Source organism: Sardina pilchardus, chromosome 3 (assembly GCF_963854185.1).
Source record: "Sardina pilchardus chromosome 3, fSarPil1.1, whole genome shotgun sequence".
NCBI classification, from domain to species: Eukaryota; Metazoa; Chordata; class Actinopteri; order Clupeiformes; family Clupeidae; genus Sardina; species Sardina pilchardus.
The window spans coordinates 38053648-38062763 of record NC_084996.1 but is presented as its reverse complement, the minus strand read 5'-3'; the positions used below and the strand labels follow the sequence as shown (position 1 = coordinate 38062763).

General features: G+C 47.0%; 1 protein-coding gene across 1 annotated transcript in view; it reads left to right on the top strand.

Moving 5' to 3' along the window:
- The first annotated feature begins 8158 nt into the window (after positions 1-8158).
- Positions 8159-9116, top strand: part of unm_sa1261 (un-named sa1261) — a 15147-nt gene continuing 14189 nt past the window's right edge. Inside the window, exon 1 of the mRNA XM_062533198.1 lies at positions 8159-8372. The gene's annotated coding sequence lies outside the window, so the exon portion shown is untranslated. The remainder of the gene's footprint in view (positions 8373-9116) is intronic.

The following is a 9116-nucleotide window of genomic DNA, read 5'->3' as shown; positions in this document are numbered from 1 at the left end:
ATTGGTTCCAGCAAAAGTGAAACAGAAGCAGGGCGAAATCCAATCGCCGGTGGCTACCAAAGAAGTAATGTTCTAAAATCTACCAATTACAGTAGAGTAAACTGTTCAGGTTAGGTTAAGCTTAGTGTTCTCTCTCATGAAAATTCAGGATGTTGTCATTCTCTCCAACATCAGAGTCCTCTTTCTGTCCTCAAACCTCTTTCTGTTGTCTTTCCTAAATTAAAAAATAAATAAAGACATCCTTGTTGACCCCTATAAAAACCTGTGCTTATCAGGTAAAATGTAAAAAAGGAACTATAATATTTCCATTTATTTAAATGTTATGTTCTGGTCTTTTGTATATGTAATTCATGTAAATGTTATCCTCACGGTTCATTATGCATTCTGCAATCCCTGTTTGGAAACAGGAAACAGTTCCCAAGGGGGGGTTGGTGTGAAACAGAAGCCATTGCTTCACACAGACCACAGTCATAAAACTTGATATCCACACCTCGCCTCACCCAGCAACCCTGATTTCCTGTCTGCTGCGCTCAGTGGCACGCTGGCTGTCGGAGGGCAGCCTCTCTGCGTGGCGTCGGAAAGGCACGGAGCCGTGGCACTGGAGCTCTGCCCTGGGCAGCGGAACAAAGGCAGAGGGAGAGATAAGAGGAGCGCCCCGCGCTCTGGGCTCCCTCGCGTTGGCACACTGCGCCGCCTCTGTGGGCACCAGCGTGGCATGCTCCTGCCACCTGCTGGCGCCTTGGATAATCCTATTTTTGCAGTGGTCGTGCATGCTGGCTAAATGTGTGTGTGTGTGTGTGTGTGTGTGTGTGTGTGTGTGTGTGTGTGTGTGTGTGTGCGTCGTAGATAGTGGCCTCGCTTGAAAAGCAGTCCACGTACATCCTTGCTCCTTTTTGTTCCCGAGCGCATGGATACACAACCCCTACAGCGAGGAGCTGAGGAGAGACAAAATGCAATTAAACACCAATAAGGGAAAATGACGTGTGTGCAGAGCAAAAGCGTTAATCTGTCTCTGTTCGGGGAGCGCGGAGTAAATCTGTTTGTTCTGTTCTCTACAGCTGATTAGGCAAACATTTAGCCGGCTGCATTTAACGAGAACCACACTGTTGTGAAGGATCACATGCATACAGAGCAGCTATTATGAGCAATTTCATGGAATCATAACAAAATAGGGTTTGACCAAGACTGCACATGATTTCTGGCTCCTGTAGCAACAGAGAAGTATGTACAGGAAGGCTCTAAAAAAAAGGATCCTAATCATTTAGCTTACCCATTACCTCCCTCACTTCAACATGACATCACCTTAGCATTTTCACCTTATGCCCGGTCCTGAAAAGGGCACATGGCTGCTATTTTTTGGATATGTGAGCTGCTCATTTGGCGGGGGGGGGGGGGGGGGGGGGTACTGTAATCTCCGTTGGTCTGGTGATGACGTAGTCAGCCAAGGACGGAAGGGAAGGTGCTTGGCCAGTATAACTCAGTCATGTGTGCCCAGCCAGCAAGCACCCAGTTGGGTTAATATCGCCATGGCCAAAGCCATATGGACACGTAGGCCTACAGTACAAGAGAGGACTTCGTTTGGGATGTAGTGATTTCTGTAGAAGTTCTTCATCATCATCACATTCATAACTGTTGGCCATGGCCTGTCAAACTATACTTGAATCATGGATGAACTGCCAAATGGTGGGATTTGAAACATGACCGCAGGTGATGCAAAAGTCCAGCGTTGTGATCCTGGATGATGAACAAACCACACGTGTAAGAACCGACACAGACAGACATAATCTCTTGCCCCTTGCCATGTCATGACATGAAATCGTAACAAAAGAGGGCTCGACCGGGACTACACGTGATTGGTGATTGTGCTCCCGTAGCAACAGGAAAGAATATAACAAGAAAGCTCTGAAAAAGGAATTATTTCTTTTTCAAAACAGCTACTCCATTTCCTGCCAAACTGGGGTCACACCAACATGTCAGTGCAACATAATGCATTATGCCCTGTCCTGATCAGGGCACAAGGTTGCTATTTTTTGAACAGCCTATAAGTGAGTGTGAGCTGCTTATTTGGCAGTGGGGTATTCTGTAACCTCTGTAGGTCTGGCGATGACGTATAGCCAGCCGGAAGGTACTCGGCCAATATGGCTCAGCCATATGTGTGTGTTTCCACCAAGCACCCAGTTGGGTTCATATCGCCCTGGCCAAAGCCATATGCTCACACACAGGAGAGGGCCTCCTGCTTAAACCAGTCAGTTTATGATGTGGTGGTTTTCTGTAGAAGTTCTTCAGAGAAGACCATCAGAGTCATAGCTGTCATATAGCATGTGACTGATCAAAAACAATCATTCACACCAGCTGCTGTTGTACGGCTGCAGGACAAGTAATAGATGTACAAGTCCTTAGAAATGTGACGGCGCACACAGACACAGCATCCCTTGCTCTCTTTGCCATACAGCAGCAGCAGCAGCACGGTGCTGGGGACCATGACTACACGTGCTGCCGAGCGACGGCGCTCAGCCCCCCTGGAAGGCCGTGTTCCCTGGCCGCGTCTCTTGGGCCTATTGTGCGCAACGAGGGCATATGACACGAAACACAATGGCACACACACACACACACACAGACAGAGGAGGAGTGCAACAATGGGTGCGATGGCATCACTCTCACGTGTACCTCCTCAGCGTCCCTGCTGTCAGACACGGCGGGCGCTCAAGACCGCTCGGGCTCGGCGGGCGGCTCCAGCAGAAAGGAGCCATTGTCCCCAGGCTTCTCTCATCCCCTTAGCTCATCAGCACAAGGGGGAGATGTACCAGACAGAGATCTGTGGGTATTGACAGGGAGAACAGAAAAGGAAGAACGGTATGCTATGCACACTAGTCTTCGAAATATAACAATCTGCATTGGGAATAAGGTAGGAGTAGCTAGAGCGTAGCATTTCCAGCTGTCTGTCAAGGTCTGTCAAGGTCTTGTGTCTTGTGTTCATCTCTCTCTCCATCCCCCTTTCTCTCTCTCTCTCTCTCTCTCTCTCTCTCTCAGACTCATATCTATTCTCTCACTGTGTCTATCTGTCTTTCTCTCCCCGCCTGTGTCATTTTTTCACAAGGAGCGCTGTGCATTCTCATTCCCCGTTGCACTGAAAGACAGAGAGACGAGAGAGAAAAGAGGCTTGTGAACCTGGCGAAGATAATACGCCATTAATATTCTGACTGACGAGTCAAGCTGAGCAGGGAAGCCACAAGTCTGGGAACAGACAATTCAAATAGTCAGAACTTGGAGACTCAGGGACCACTACCTGCCTCTCAGACAGCCATCCACACACACATACCCATCCATTTGTCTGTGTGTGTGTGTGGGTGGGTGAATGTGTGTGTCATTGTCTCCCTCCACAGCACCATTGAATCCCCAGCCACCCGGCGTGGCCCCCTGATACTCAATTGGATGGTCTGAATGATAGCCGATAATACAAAACTAAAACCCGCCAAGGTCAGACGGCGAGAGGAGAGGAGAGGAGAGGAGAGGGGCCAGCTGGGTTATTAGCATAGTGCGCGCCACGGCCGCACGTGGCTGCGATGTACTGGTGCGCATGACACGTGAAGCGCCTATTAATTCAGGCACTCTGGCCTCGGTGGGCAGCTGTGAACTCCAGCGCGTGCGGCACATATGCTGCGCGGCAGATGCTCGGATGCTGCGAGTTGGGCACGGGATTGGCCGTAGCCAAAGCTCTTTTTCCTCCTCGTCTTCTCCTCCCTCTGTTTTTGTCATGCAACGCCACTCTGATGAATTGTTCCTCGCTAACAGTGAGAGAGTGAGAACTCGCTGTGCCCACCGATAAAATGAGATGGCGTGTGTCAGGAGAGAGAGAGATGGGCGCTCTGTTTATGAACACGACATACCCCTGCATGCCTGTGTTACGTAACACAGTGAGTTTCCTCTCTACTCCAGTAACACATTGTGAACTGGGTGGGATGTTTTAAATTGCTCTTCACCGTTGGAACAATGTGGAGTTATTTTCTTTCTTCAGAACCCCACCACGGAGAGCAGGTCGGGGGGAGGGGGGGGGGGGGGGTCGGAAAACAGGGAGTCCCAAGAGTCCTCCATTGTTCTCCTCCATGGCTCCAGTGCGGTCTGGGGTGAGGACTTGCCCGGGTGAGCCCCGGACTTGAACGGGGGGGGACAATGTGCTCATGTCTCCGCGGGCTTTGGACGCCAGCCACACAACCTCTCATCAACTTTCCACACCTCGTCAGCCACTTTACACACACACACACACACACACACACACACACACGCTAGCACGGCTCTGGCTCTGACTCCAACCCCCCCCCCCCCCCGCGGTGGACCCCTCTTGCTGAGCGAATGCTCATTAGCGCGGGTACAATTATGTAACACCATCAGTCTTTATCACATCTCTCCCCGAGTGGTGCCGGCCAGGCAGCGAAAACAAACAGACACACAGAGAGGGGTGGGACGGCCGGGGGAACCTGTCTGCTGTCGCCCGCAGCAGATCTCTGGGTGAGGAGTCGAGGAGATGGAGACTCAGGAGGACAAGCAACGGGGCAGCAGAGCACGCGATGCACACATCATTTGGGGATGGGAGAGTGGAGCTCAGTCCAGAGCCCCTGAAGTGCATTCAAATTGGGCAAACAGTGGCGAACGTTCGTAGTGAACATGCTCTCTTTGAACAGTCCAATTTGAATGATTTGGTGCTAACATTACAGTCTAGCTGTAACTACATTGTAGTGTTCGTCAAACTCAGGTCCTGTTCCGTTCGCCTATGTTTGCGAATTTGAATGCACCTCTGGTTTGTAAGTGGGGTGGACGGTGGCGGGAGAGGGGAGGGAAGCGGAGAAGAGAGAACTCTGGCTAAACACTTAATCAGTGTCCTTTGACCTTTGACCTGCATAGTCACGGCGATAACTCTGACAGGTTACTAACACAGATGCAAGTCCTTGGTCAAAGTCAGATGGAGGAGCGTGATGGAGAAGAGGCGGTTTTAATTTATTAGGAGCTTAAATGGAGGGCCGCTTCTGCGCCCTCAGCAGTCTGTAGTCATGATGATGGATCACCTCAGCTCTCTCTCTCACGCACGCACACACACACACACACACACACACACGTGCAAACGCACAAACACACACACACACGAACACTGAGTGGACAATGAGAACCACCCTGTAGTGGGATCACACGGGAGGTCTGACATCAGTGCATGTCTGACGCATTTAGATGGTTTATTCAGTGTTCTTCAGCTGTCAGACAGACAGGCAGGCAGATGTTTTTATACCCCTGCCATACCTGGCAGGAATTAGAATAGAATGTGTACTGCAGAGAAAGAGAGTGCTGATGGTATACATGTCAACACTGAAAGAGTCTACAGGTCTTCAGGAATATTTTCCAAACTGTTGCGCATTTTACCATCAATGGCAAGGCTTAAATATAAAGTTACAGTGATCCAATGTAATTGTATAAACAAAGTATACAGTGTTTGGTTAAAATGAAATGGCAAGCTCGATGTCATACGGTGTTTTGCAGCAACACAAACGCTCTCCATCTCTCAAGAGATCAGAGGGCATATGAATGGAGTGATACGACGCCTCCCACAGTAGTCTCATTTACATTGTTTTGCCTTTTGGCCATTCTTTGCTGGCTGACTATAGATCAGTGTTGTATATGCTATAATGAATAAGTATAAGTATACTATAAGTACACTATCACAGCATGGAAACACAATGAACAGATTTACTAATCTGTCAACGCCTGCTGCAACTTCAAAATCACCCGGTTATAAAAGCCTCTCTAAATTGATTTAACATTTCAGTGCAAAGGATTTGAACCATGTGTTGATTTGTTGCCCTGTTAATATCATTACGACCTGATTACTTTGTAAAAAGGCCAGGAAGTAATGCATGTGTGTGTCTGATGCTTTTATTCCAGGAAACTACTTACCATTCATTACCCATTCAATTGATGTTCTGATAGTTGACTGTTTGCCGAATGTCTCCCATCGCCTGATTAATGCGATGGCTCCGACTGGTGAGGGAGGGAGTTGTTTGCGCACAACATGCAGAGAGGCAGTGGATGTGAATCTGCCAGTGTGTTTACCAGAGACTGCAGCGCTGTGCCTGTATATGCTTGCCATCCCCGTGGGTGATCAACATTGTCTGCTCCCTGGAAAGAACCTGGGGAACTCATTATGCAAACTTCTGGGGAATTGATCAAACAAAGAGGACTCAAACTATGAGAGCGAGAATAAGCCAGCAGCAATGTAATTACAGATGCTCAGAACACTCATGCATTTTGCAAATATTCTCTACAAGGTTGTTTGCATGGGACTTCCATGAAGATTTGATCCAGATCTGTATAGCCTATATATCTCAGCCTGCCACATGAAAGGCTGAATATGCATGAATGAAGACTAAAGACATACTTGACTCACTCATGCTGTGAATGCCTGTGTGATCAGGCATTCCCAGAAAAAAAAAATACTCAAATACATGCACACAGCACACACCAAATTATTTTCAATTAATAAAGCAACTCTGGATCTATTAATGAAAAGATGTGCTATCTTTGTGACAGATAACTGTACCCTATTTTTCCCCTTAATTGTGCCTCTCCAGACTGAAAATGCACCAATAAATATCTGTTATAACACATTAATCTTCAATGACATCCGTTTGGAGGAGTAAGTAGGCTAATTGGTGTTCATTTGTCATTCTTTTACGTCATTTGATTGCATCCGCATCCCGTTATGTTTTCTTGTTGACTGGCACAACCTCTGCTGAGCACAATCCACACACCACCATTCCTTAGCCTATATTAAATATGTCCTTATTTCTCAACAGCTTATGGATTGCCTGTTGTGCATGTAATTTTAGAAGTAGGATACCGCAGCGTCCAGCAGCTCCGGAGAAGCTGTCCCGTTCGTTTCGCACGAGGCAAATCCTGTTACGGTCTGAATACAAATTCTCCACAATGACGTAGCTCCTGCGTCGGAGGGAGGAGAGCGAGCGGGCAGCCGAGAATGAATCATAGCTTACCAATTTATCTTTAGGCTACCCTGCTGAGTGTCCCGTAGAAAGTGTAGTCGACTTTAAACGACAAATGTTAATGAAGCGTATTTGTGTGCCTTAGCCTATCCCATTCAATCCTGGCACTACTTCTGCCTCTGTCAATTTTAGCCAATGACCATGCACATTTTGGCCAAATGTAGGGCAGTTAATTACCCATAGCCCAGCAAAAGCACACAAGATGCTAATAATTAGCAGATTTTAGTCAGGAGCAGTGTAATTATACAACTGTCCAAAAAGGCATCTCTCTCTCCAGGAACTCATTCTGCTTGGAGCAATCAGGCATAACATGGTAGAACTGCCAGCTGTCATAACAATTTTCCCAACATGGGACTTGAAAACTTCTGATATTCTGTAAGATAGTGAGGCCAATGATGACTCGTATGAGTTTATACTCGCATTAGGCCTAATTTGGATAAATCTATAGGAATTGCTCGTGGGAAGTACATTACTCTCTCTCAATCATGTCACACTGAATCACAGTCGATTATGTTCATTTGGCCTTCGCTAGTCCTATTGTGCTGTGGTGATTCACATGTCTCTCATTTGGGTTTACCTGTGTGAGCTCATCCCAAGTATGACAGCTGTTGTTGACTCAGATCTGTCCTAAGAGGATGCCCTTTCCCATAAAAACAAACGATTACTATGCATGGAGATTATTCCCCATTATTCCCCATCACTTTAAAAAGCATGAATTTTTAATATCATTGAACTCTAAAAGGCTTTTCTTTTCCCGTCATTAATATGGTTTAGTTGGCTGACCTATAAGCACACAAGACGAATACAATGACCATGTTATTACGATGTAAACGCTGAAACGAATTCGCCTCTGGAAAGCGTTTAATGATTTTAATTGGCCTGTAGGCTACTGTGGTCAAGCGCTGCGTCCCGCATCTTGCAGGTTCCTTTTGCGCAGAGGCACTACAGAAAAATCTGTATGGAGACAGAGGACCCCTCCCCGACAGACCGGTTGCTTTGGTTCTCTCTTGATCGAATCTCCAATTGGCCAGCAGGCGCAGTGGGCAGGAACTCTGCCTCCCCTCTCACTGTCATTAGTGGCATCCAGAAACTGAGGAGACAATAGGGCAAGAGCATTACGCCTGGCAGAGGCAGCAGAGCCACGGCACGCTGCAAGGTGACACACTGCTACTGTTTGCAGGAATTTATCAGCATTTCAACGCGAAGAATTAACTAGTAAATAAATGCACTCGAAGACAGCGAGTGGATAACCGTTGCATCGTGACTGAGCGACTTTCCTGTGAATGGGGTGACTGCAATATGTCCCGCATATCGTAATCGACTTGAAAGGTGAGTGTTTGCAGCGGAACGATATAAGATTCATTAGCCAAGGAGGCTATAAATAACAGCTAAGCCTTGTTTATTCTTTGTGTTGATTATTTGTCGCAGCAGTCTATGTTTTTCCCCCCAAAGCTGCTTGTTTTCAGCAAGAAATACGAATGCTTTTATATCATCAAAAAATGTATGGATTTTCGGTTTAACAGTAACCAGTTGTTTTCTTTGAAGTCGTTGAGAAAGGGGTGTGTGTGCCGTCAATGTGTTAATTCTGTATCCTAATTTTGTATTTTGCCCATGGTTGGTTGGTTCGGGTTGGTTAGTTGTATATCGTATCCTTATCGTTTTTGTTTCAGACAGTATTACAGGGATATTACTGCGCAAGACAATACGGATAGATGGTCTGTTGCCCCCAGGATAGAAAGATATGCGACTTGAACTGTTGTCACTGAACTGAACTGAGTGTTGGATGCGAGGACAGGTTGTTTGTTTTCTGTTTAGTGACAATATATGGCTGCTCTGTCCAGACACACTGTCAGACTGGAGAATTTGCTTACATGCATCACATACAACAACAGCATCTCTCTCTCTCTCTCTCTCTCTCTCTCTCTCTCTCACACACACACACACACACACACACACACACATACATGCTAGCCTATGTATAGGTTATATACACACACACACACACACACACACACACACACACACACACATGCCATCACACACACATCCATGCAGGAACCAACACAGACATAT